The sequence below is a fragment of the Acinonyx jubatus genome, chromosome C2, assembly GCF_027475565.1.
Source record: "Acinonyx jubatus isolate Ajub_Pintada_27869175 chromosome C2, VMU_Ajub_asm_v1.0, whole genome shotgun sequence".
In the NCBI taxonomy this organism is placed as follows: Eukaryota; Metazoa; Chordata; class Mammalia; order Carnivora; family Felidae; genus Acinonyx; species Acinonyx jubatus.
In genome coordinates this window covers 84,796,736-84,808,195 of record NC_069384.1, presented here as the reverse complement: position 1 = coordinate 84,808,195, position 11,460 = coordinate 84,796,736, and the positions used below count along the sequence as shown (strand labels likewise).

The following is an 11,460-nucleotide window of genomic DNA, read 5'->3' as shown; positions in this document are numbered from 1 at the left end:
CATCAGTTAAAGGCCCAGATCCAGTGTGCCTGTGGTGAAGCTTTCTTTTGTTTATTCTTCTTTGTTCATTGTGAACAGGTGTCCATAAACTTTATGTAAAGTAACAGATAGTAAAATTTAGGCTGTCCAGGCCATATGTAATCTATTTATTCTTCTATCAAAATGTGAAAACTACCTTTTTAGCTTGTGGACCTTGACAAAAACAACCCACAGGATGAATTTGGCTCATGGCACTGAGCTAGTCCATGGTCTAAAGTGATCTCTTTTCTCTAAACTGTACAATTTTGTTTTACACATGCCGCTTACCTCATCTAGCCTTGTATAGAAATTATTGGTATACAAGTATTTTCTCTATTGAACTGAAGATTCTTGTGAGTTGAAATCATGTCTCATATACTTTACTCCTTACAAGATCTATTATCATATCTATTATCATATAGAAAGTGCTCAAAGGATATTTGTAAAATGAATGAACTTATTACTTACAGTATCTTCTATCAAGAACATAATTTATTTTCCACTCTCCTAAGCCCTACCAAGCCCTTCACTTTCTGACAGGTAAGTCTTCTACCTCTACTTTGAACCTGGATCCGAACCTGGATCCCTCAATAAGGCCATTGTGTACCACAAATACAATTGGTATTCAGACATTGAATATTGTTTTCATTCATTAAATATTGTACTCATTGAGCACTTACTGTACTCACTGAACACTCAGAGCAGAGCTCTGAGAAAAAATCTATGGTGAGACAGATGAAAACCTCAGCCTCTGTGGTGCTTTTGCAGTCTAGGCTGGGAAGCATGATCTTAGTATGATCTTTCCTCCTGACATGTTTTAATTTCACTCTTCTGTTTTTCAGATCATGACTTAATAATAATATATGCTATTTGGTTTACCAGGATGCAAGAAATAATAAAAACTATCATAGTAGAAGCTGACATTTATTATGTACTTGAGACAGTTATAGATACCCTTTTTAATGCATGTAACCATAAGGACATTAGGGAATTTATCTGTAAGCAATTTATCCATAAGGAAGTTAATGAAGCAATTAACAACACTTAGTTATTTCATTGTCACTCTGGATAAGCTGGTGATCACAGCTGTCACTTAACCAGGTTATAGGAGATAAAACAGTCCACTAGAGGCAATATCTTGATCATCAGCTAAAGTAAGCAACATCAGTTAGCATAGGCACATAGTGCTTAATAAGCGGCTCTTGGTTTAAAAACATAACTTAGCCAGTACGTGAAGGACTAGAGATTTTATTTAAGGTCTGTTTGCGTCCTAAGCCTGATCTTTCCAGTATAATCAAAACAATGTTGGCTCATGTTGAAGTTCATTCTGAGCACATATTTGCACTGATAGGAACAACAGTGAAGCAGAACATAAAAACAAACAAAAATAATTGCACATACAATTTGTTGAAAGAAATTAAGATATTTTCGGTGGTCTCTGAAGAAAATATTTTAAGAGGGACTAAGACGTAATAGAAGAATTTCTTTAAGGTCTTGTGTCCTTGTTGTCTCTTTCTTACTGTCTGCCTCACACAAAATCCATTGACAGACAAAGCTCTAAGCGCTCCCAGTTCCCCTCAATGCTGTTTGCTCAGCTCTTTTTCCCCTTCCCATCACTCCTCAATCCATTTTATTCCCTTTTCCAGTTACTCTCTACCCATTTAAGGTTTTCCCATTCCTTTGTATTCTCTCCCTCCCCACAGTCCACACTGTGCTAAGTCAAATTCTCAGATAGTTCCCAAGATTCCGAGGCACTGGTGTTCATCCATAGCATGATTTATCCCTGTGGGTGTGGGCTGGACCTGTGGACATGGTGGGCTCATTGCTCTTGATTAGATTACATAATATGGCAAAGGTGATTTGATAGTCATTCCTGTGGTTATATTACTTTATGTAAGAAACTGTCATAGCAGACTGGAAGGAGATTCTCCCACTTGCTTTGAAGAAGTAAGCTGTCATGTTTCAAAAGGCCTGTGGCTAGGACCTGAAGGTGGCTTCTGGGAGCTGAGAACAACTTCTAGGAGCTGACAGCCAATAAGAAAATGAGTCCTTAGTTTACACCTGCAAGAACTGAATTCTGTCAATAACTGCACTGAGTTGGGAAGAGGCCCCTAAGCCTCAGGTGAGATTGCAGCCTGAGTTGACGACTTGGTTTCAGCCATGTGAGACCCTGAGCAGAGAATTTAACTGCAGTGTTTCTTTCTTATCCTCTTTTGGATTAGTCAAGTGTTTTGTTTTTTGAATTCTGTTTCTGCTCTTCCATTACTTGTTAGTTACACACTCTTTTACTGTTATTGTGGTGGCTACTCTTAATAGTATAACATGGCTTTTCGACTTACTAGAATCTAATATACATTAATACTTCTGTGATTTCTTAAAAGACTTTGTCCCCTTTCTGCCTTCTGTGTTATTTTCATATATTTTAATTATACATGCATTTTAAATGCTGAAAACCTTATTTTTATTTTATACAGTCAGTATTCACTAAGATTTACCCCTATAGTTATCATCTCTGTTGTTCTTTATTCTTTTTGTTTTTCTTTTCTTCATTTCCATGCCTCTGTCTGTGATCATATTTCCTCCACCTGAAGAAATACTTCCAGTAGTTCTTTATTGCAGGCCTGTTGGTGACCTACAATTTTTGTTTACTCAGAAATATCTTTGTTTTGTTTATTAAAGGGTATATTCTCTATATAGCTGTAGATTAATAGCTAATTTCTTTTATAACTTTAAATAAGCCATTTCATTAGCTGTGGTTCCCATTGTATTCTGGTGAGAAGAAAGGTCTCTCAGTATAGTTTTGTACCTCTATCATTTTTTGGAGGGGTGTGCTTTTAAGTTTTTATCTTTATCTTTTTTTCCCTCAGCAATTTAATTATAATATACCTACATGTGGGTTTTTTTTTTTAATGTTTATTTATTTCTGAGACAGAGACAGAACATGAGTGGGGGAGGGGCAGAGAAAGAGGGAGACACAGAATCAGAATTAGGCTCTAAGCTGTGAACTGTCAGCACAGAGCCCGATGCGGGGCTCGAACTCACAGACTGCGAGATCATGACCTGAGCCGAAGTTGGACGCTCAACCGACTGAGCCACCCAGGTGCCCCAGATGTGGATTTTTTTTTAAATTTACATTTCTTGGGAATAGTTTTTCTTCACGAACCTATGGATTTTTGTTTTTGGTTTGAAAAATTTTCAGTCATATTTCCTCAGGTATTATTTTTACCCTGTTTTCAGTTTTCTCTTTTACTGAAACCTCAGTTAGATAACGTGTAAAAAATTCTTACTGCATCTGTTTTCTTTTATTCTGTGAATTTGTTATCCATGACTGAATAACAAACCACCCCAAAATTTATAGCTTAAAGCAACAAACATTAGTTATAATGCAGTTTCTTTAGATCAAGAATTATAGAGCAATCATCATTCTGGCTCAGGCTCTCTCATGAGGTTGCAGTTGAGATGTTGGTTAGAGCCATACTCATCTAAAGGTTTTTATGTGGCTTAAGGGAACTCTTTCAAAATGGCTTGCTCACATGGCTCTTGAAAGGAGGCCACATTTCCTCACCACGTGGATAGTATATTTCATAAGGCTGTTGCATGTCTCATGATAGGGTATCTGGCTATCCCCAGATTAAGTGAAATGAGAGAGAATGCAAGGAAGAGATTGTAATGCCTTCTATGACCTAATTTTGGAAGTTCTACACTGTTACTTCCACCATATTCCATTTGTTAGAAGTAAATTATTAAGTCCAGCCCACAGTCTAGAGGAGAGGAATTAAACTCTAACTTTTGAGAGGACGAATGTCAAATATATATTGTGGATATATCTTAAGATATATTGTGGATATATGGAATATATAAGATATATTATGGATATTTCTTAAAACCACCAAACTCTGAATTCTGTTTTGTGCATCCTTTTCTATTTCTGTGCTTCCTTATTAAAAGTTTTTTTTTTTTTTCCTGATCTTTCAGTTTATAGATTCCCTCATTAGCTAAGTTTAATATGCTGCTAAACACAGCAGTTGGGTTCCTAATTTTGGTTCCTTTTCAATTTTAGAATTTCTGTGTGGCTCTTTATAAACTTTCTGGTCACTGGGTATAGTTTTAGCTCACTGACAAGAATTTTAATCTCTTCAATGAAAAAAAAAAACATAGCTATTTTAAGTTCATGTATGATCAAATCTAGAGCTGTTTGTTGTTTATACTTATTCTTATTTGTTGTCCTGACTTCTCTTGTATTTGCTCATACTTCATTTTCTGCCAGATATTTCATTTAAAAATTGTTTGTAGAAATTAGTTGGAACTTGAGAAATGTTATATTTTCCATAAGGGATTTTTTTCTCCCTTTTCCAAATGTCTACAAACACCTACTTACGTAATTACTTTAATCCAACTAATATTTTCTAAACCACTCAGATAACTAACTTGAAGCTGGGTTTCATTCTGGTTCTCTCAACTCAACAGAGAATGCTCTTTGGGAGTGCTAATACAAAGATGGATGGTTTACTGGAGCTCTTATCATTGGGAAGCCTGGAATCAATTTTGTCATCCTTGCTGCATAAACCTGTCAAAAAACGCTCTATAGTATCTCAGTCACCTCACCCAAAATTGGCAAATGCCACCAGTCAAGGCAAAAGAGGCCAATGTTTGGCTAAACTCTCTGAATCTCTGACTTCTCTAATATTTCAGATAAATTATTCTTTAATCTTGTTAGCTGTCCTGACTTATCCAAGTCAATGTTTTATGTATGTTATCTATTCTTTCCAGTTTGCCTTTTTTCAGAGGATGATCTGAATTACTTTGGCCACCATCACTGAAATCCAAATTCTCCTTGTTCTTTATAGCAATATAAAAAAACTAGCAAGATATGACTATAAATAAATAAAGGATCTTAACAAAGAATATGAAGAAATTGCATTTTTTTCCTTTGTTGCAAAAATATTGTTCATCTGCTGGGAATGGACATAGAAAATCTTGCATACCTTGCTTGAAAGCACAAATCATGGTTATTCCATTTACTTCCAATGAAGAGGAACATAGTTGAAGAGATCTCTTCATATAGTTTTCATATAGTCTCATGTATCTAATTTTCCTTGGGAGCTCTTATAACATAGATTATAAATGGAATGGACAAGCTGATGTGACATTTTGAATTTAGTTGATAAAGAGGGAGGAAAGAAGAGGAAAAGAGAGAAAGAGAGAGGAGGGAGTAGAGAGAAAAGAGAGAACAGACTAGTTTACAGTGATATTACTATAAGTCTAAAACAGATTTATATGTAGGCCTGTGAGATAAACTGTCACAGGGTTTAATTGCATAAGGATTGTGGTTGGATGTTGACAGGGTTTTGGAGTGTTGGGGGTCCAGAGCCAATGTCCAAGAAAGAATTATTGAGATATCTTTGGTGCAAAAAGGTGATTTTATTAAAGCATGGGACAGGACCCATGGGCAGTAAGATCTGCACTGGATGGTTGTGAAGAGTGACTGCTTATATACTGTGGAGTTGGGGGAAGTAAGTCAAGAGAAGTTTCTTTTTTTTTTTTTTTTTTTAGAAAAAAAATATATTTTTTTCAAGAATAGAACTTAGTAATTCATCACTTACATGTAACACCCAGTGCTCATCCCAACTAGTGTCCTCCTTAATGCCCCTCACCCTTTAGCCCTTCCCCCTGCTTAACACCCCACCAGCAGCCCTCAGTTTGTTCTCTATATTTAGGAGTCACTTATGGTTTGCCTCCCTCTCTGTTTTTATATTATTTTTGCTTCCCTTCCCTTATTTTCATCTGTTTTGTATCTTATGAGTGAAGTCATATGATATTTGTCATTTTTTGACTGATTTATTTTGCTTACCATAATACACTCTAGTTTCATCGACATTGTTGCAAATGGCAAGATTTCATTCTTTTTGAGTGCTGAGTAATTTTCCATTGTATATACCACATCTTTTTTATCCATTCATCAGTTGATGGACATTTGGGCTATTTCCATGCTTTGGCTATTGTCAATAGTGCTCCTATAAACATTGGGTTGCATGTGTCCCTTCAAATCAGCATTTATGTATCCTTTGGATAAATACCTAGTAGTGCAGTTGTTGGGTCATAGGGTAGTGAGGTGGTATCTCATGGTGGTTGTGATTTGTATTTCCTGATGATGAGTGATGTTGTGCATTTTTTTCATGTGTCTGTTAACCATCTGGATTTCTTTCTTGGAAAAGTCATGACTTTTGCCCATTTCTTCACTGGATTTTTGTTGTTGTTTTTGTTGTTAGGTATTGAGTTTGAGAAGTTCTTTATAGATATTGGATACTAACCCTTTATCTATCTGATACATCATTTGCAACTATCTTTTCCCATTCTTTTGGTGCCTTTTAGTTTTGCTGATTGTTTCCTTCCCTGTGCTGAAGCTTTTTATCTTGATGAAGTCCCAGTCTTTCATTTTTTATTTTTTTATTATTTTTTTTTAATTTTTTCTTTCAACGTTTTTTATTTATTTTTGGGACAGAGAGAGACAGAGCATGAACAGGGGAGGGGCAGAGAGAGAGGGAGACACAGGATCGGAAACAGGCTCCAGGCTCCGAGCCATCAGCCCAGAGCCTGACGCGGGGCTCGAACTCACGGACCGCGAGATCGTGACCTGGCTGAAGTCGGACACTCAACCGACTGCGCCACCCAGTCGCCCCATCATTTTTAAGAGGAAGTTTCTTAAAGGGATTTCCATATGCTAAAGAAGACTCACAGATTACTGGAGGCCTAGCTATTGTCAAGCTAGGGTTGTTTTACCTCTAGCAAAGCATTCTCATTAAGATAGTAGGGAGTTCCTGGAGGTAAGGCTGTTGATAAGATATTTGTAAACTGATGGAGACTCTGTCAGTTTAACCACTTGTTTTCTGTCCTTTCCTTTGTTCTTGGGCTACCAGGAGTGCCTGGGGAATGTCACAAAAATCCCACCTGGGGGTGGGAGGTTGCTAGCTTGTGTTTTGTCCTCAGCTTGCTTTATGCTCCCTCATCAGATGTGACTGGAAATGGGGAGGAGGAGACCTTGGTACTTTAGATTGAGCTTGAGCCTTGTGGAGAGAGAAACTTTAGGCAGAAGCTGAAGTTGTTGCCTTAATGATGGGCTTATTGAAATGAGGGCACCAGCAAAGCTGTCCTAATTCCCAGGAACAAGTGAGATACAGAAGGACCATGAGAGGATTTGTTACTGGGAACTCTGTGGGAATCAAGTGCCATTTAAGTATTTTGGTGCTGTGACAATGAGACATCTAATGAAAGTTCAATAGGCAACTGAATTATGGAGTATGAGTTAGAATTTGGTATGGAAAAATCAAATTTGGCAGTCATTAGCCTAGAGGTGAGATCAATATCCTTAGAACAAGGATATTGTTAAAAATAGTGATTCTATATAAATTATAAAAAGTTCTATTTTTTAAGATTTTATTTTAGACAGAGAGAGTACAAGCCGGGGGGGGGGGGGTGCTGAGAGAGAGAGAGAGAGAGAGAGAGAGAGAGAGAGAGAGAGAGAATCTTAAGCAGGCTCCATGCTCAGCACAGAGCCTGATGAGGGGGTTGATCTCATGACCCTGGGATCATGGCTTGAGCCAAAATCAAGAGTTAGATGCTCAACTGACTGAGCCATCCAGATGCCCCTAAAGATTTTATTTTTAAGTAATCTCTACACCCAATGTGGGGCTTGAACTCACAACCTTGAGGTTGGGAGTCACTTGCTTCACTCACTGAGCCGGCCAGTTGCTCCCCAAATTCTATTGTTTTAATGACACAATTCATTTATGCTTGCATTTCTTTATTTTTGACATATCCTTTAGTTGAGATGCTTAGATCATTCAAAGTTGAAGGGTTTTATAAAAGGAAAAAAAAGAATAGTGAAGCAATGATATCACTGAAAGGAATCTGTCAGCAGAGTAGGATTAGCTTGTAGGGGAGGGGCTTAGTGACTGTTAAGCAAATGAAAAGAAAAATGGAATTAAGAACAGAATCACTCATTCTCCATACACTGAAATATAGTTTGTAATAAATTAACTGCCATAGTTAGAAAGACATATGGGCTCAGTCTCAAATACCAGACAGCATTCAGTAGACAGAATCAAGGATAAATTTGGAGTTGAATGATTTCTGTGAACTTCTTTCCTCAGGTCACCTTTCAAACAGTTGAGAATTCACTACCTGGGGCACTAAGAAGTCTGTTTCCCTCTTGTTCTCCTGTCTTCTTTCCATTTACCCCTCCCCCTACCAGGCTCTGTCTTGCCCTGGATCTTCACCATCTCCACACTGGAGACCTGTCAAACAAACAAACCTCTCCTGTTGCAGTTAATTTATTGTTATGGTAAATCATCTTCTTTTCATTTGGTGTGAGCATGGGGTAGGATGAGAGAGAGAATCCTGTTCCACCCTTCTGGTGAAGATCAGGTGGGACAAAGGTAGGAAGGGGACAGAGTTTCCAGTCTTATATGTGAGTGATGAAAATATTACTGTTTACACAGAAATACAGTAGCCAGGAAATGGGCCATGTATTAGAGAAGGCTTTTAAATGTTATAAATGCTATTTTTAAATTATCGAGTGTAGTCACTGAAGGGAAGGGTGTAGAGATATGCAGAATTAAACTTCTTTTTAAATTTTTAATTATTTTATTTAAAAAAATATTTTCTTCTCCTCCTCCTCCTCCTTCTCCTTCTCCTCCTTCTCCTTCTCCTTCTCCTTCTCCTTCTCCTTCTCCTTCTCCTTCTCCTTCTCCTTCTCCGAGACCATACAAGCAGGGAAGAGGGGCCTGAGGGAGGGATAGAGAATCTTAAGCAGGCTCCAGGCTCAGTGCAGAGCTCAACACAGAGCTCAATTCCAGGACCCATGACCTGAGCAGGAACCAAGAGTCAGATGCTCAACTGGAGCCACCCAGATGCCCCTAGCTTCTTTCTATTAGTAGGCATTTACAGCTATAAAGTTTCGTCTGAGCCATGCTTTGACTCAGTTCCACAGTGTTAGAAGTTGTATTTTTGTTTTCATTAATCTCACAGTATTTTCTAATTTCCTTTCTGATTTCTTTTGACCCATTGGTTATTTTGGAATGTGTTGTTTAATTTCCTCAATTTCCTTCTGTTATTGATTTCTAGTTTCACTCCATTGTCATCAGAGAATACACTTTGCATGATTTCAGTTCCCAAATTAATAAGAATTGTTTTATGTCCTAAAATATCATCTGTTTTAGAGAATATTCTATGTGCACTTGAGTGGCATATGTATTTTTCTGTTACAGAGCATTCTGTAGATGTCTGTTAGGTGTAGTTGGTTTATAGTGTTGTTTAAAGCTTCTATTTCCTTACTGATCTTCTGTCTAGCTGTTCTGTGCATAATTGAAAATGAGGATATTGAAATTTCCAATTAGTGCTGTTGAATTAACTATTTCTTTCTTTAATTCTGTCAGTTTTTTATTCCTGCATTTTGAAGCTCTGTTAGATGCATATATGTTTATAAATGTTATATCTTCTTGGTTCACATTTTTTATCATTATAAAATGTCATTCTTTATCTCTACTACAATTTTTTTAATTTTTATATTATTTACAATAATAAATTATTATATACAAAAATTATAATAATACAAAATCATTACAATTTTTTATTTTTGAGAGAGAGAGCATGTGCATGTGAATGGGGGAGGGGCAGAAAGAGAGGCAGGCACAGAGTCAGTCCAGAGCCCAATGTGGGGCTTGAAGCTATGAACTGTAAGATCATGACCTGAGCTGAAGCTGAGTAGGATGCTTAACCAACTGAGCCACCCAGGTGCCCCTCTAGTAACAATTTTTGTCTTAAATTCTGTTTTGTCTGATGTTAATATCACTACTCTAGCTCTTTTCATTTCTTTTCACGTGGTATATCTTTTTCCATTTTCTTTTAACCTATTTGTGTTTTCGAATTTGAAGTGTGTCTATTGTATAAAGCATATAGCTTCATCATGTTTCTTTGTTCATTAATGTCTCCCTTTTAATTGGAGAGTTTAATCTGTTTACATTTAATACAATTACTAATAAGGTAGGAATTACACATTTTGCTGTTTTTAACATATCTTATGTCTTTTTTTTTTGATCCTCCAGTTCTCCATTACTCCTTTCTTTTATGTTAAATAGATCTTTTCTTTCTCTCTTTTTCTTCTCTTCTTTGTTTCTTTCTTTCTTTCTTTCTTTCTTTCTTTCTTTCTTTCTTTCCTTCTTTTCTTGGAATAAGAACCAAGTTTTCTATTTGTTCATTTCTTGCATTTAAAGTATTCTTCAATGACATCCTTGGCCTGAACTCTTTACCATAGTCCTTAGCCACCACACAACTGCTTTACAGGGTTTTCCTTCTTTGTCAATTTTACTGAGGCCTACCCATTCCCCTAGCTTCTTGTTGTCATCAGCCTTAATCAGGTTGGTTTGGTGTTCAGCACAAAGGGCCTCCACCAACTTGGCATACATAGGCTCATCACAGTTGGATGCAAGCACACAAAGATGGGCTTGGCGCTTATTAAGCTTTTGGCAGCTTTGCGAATTCCATGTACTAGGCCATGTACTCTCATCATGGATGAGAGTGGTCTTCAGCAACTCAGTATTTACACCTCCAACAGCAATGCCTTCCTCAGCCATGGTGGCAGATTATGGGTGGAGCTGAATCTTTAAAAAAAAACAACTTTTTTTTTTAATGCTTATTTTTGAGAGAGAGAGAGAGAGAGAGAGAGAGAGAGACAGAGCATGAGCAGGGGAGGGGCAGAGAGAGGGAGACACAGAATCCAAAGCAGGCTCCACGCTCTGAGCTGTCAGCATGGAGCCCAATGCGAGGCTCAAACTCACAAACTGTGAAATCACAACCTGAGCTGAATTTGGACCCTTAACTGACTGAGCCACCCAGGCACCCATGTGGAGCTGAATCTTGACTGCAGCTGAGCCTCTGCCTCCACGCAACTGGGTGGCCGCAAGGAAAGAGCAGATATTTTCTGCTATAGAAAATATCAGTTGTCAGTTCTTTTGCTATGTATCTTAGATTGCTTTAGGGATTACCATTAACCTCTTAATTTATAACAATCTGGTTTCAATTAACACCAACTTAATTTCGGCAGTATACAAAACTTTGCTCCTCTATAGATCCATTCCACCCACGCTCATATGCTGTTATGTCACAAATTACATCTTTATAATTTTATTTGCCTGCCAAAGTAGATTTATAATTATTGAATTATGCAGCTCTCATTTATATTTGATGGAAAATAAATTAAAAACAAAAAACACATTTATACCATTTTTTATATTTACCTATGTAGTTACATTTATTGGTGCCCTTTATTTTATCACTGTCTAGTATCCTTTTATTTCAGTCTGAAAAAGTTCCTTTGGTATTAATTGTAGGGCAGATCTGCTAGAGAAGAACTATCTTACTTTTTTTATTATCTGGGAATGTCTT

The 11,460-nt window shown here is 37.2% G+C and overlaps 1 pseudogene; it reads right to left on the bottom strand.

Moving 5' to 3' along the window:
* Positions 1 to 10,168: 10,168 nt before the first annotated feature.
* LOC106975585 (40S ribosomal protein S12-like) lies at positions 10,169 to 10,649 on the bottom strand (annotated as a pseudogene).
* Positions 10,650 to 11,460: the final 811 nt, after the last annotated feature.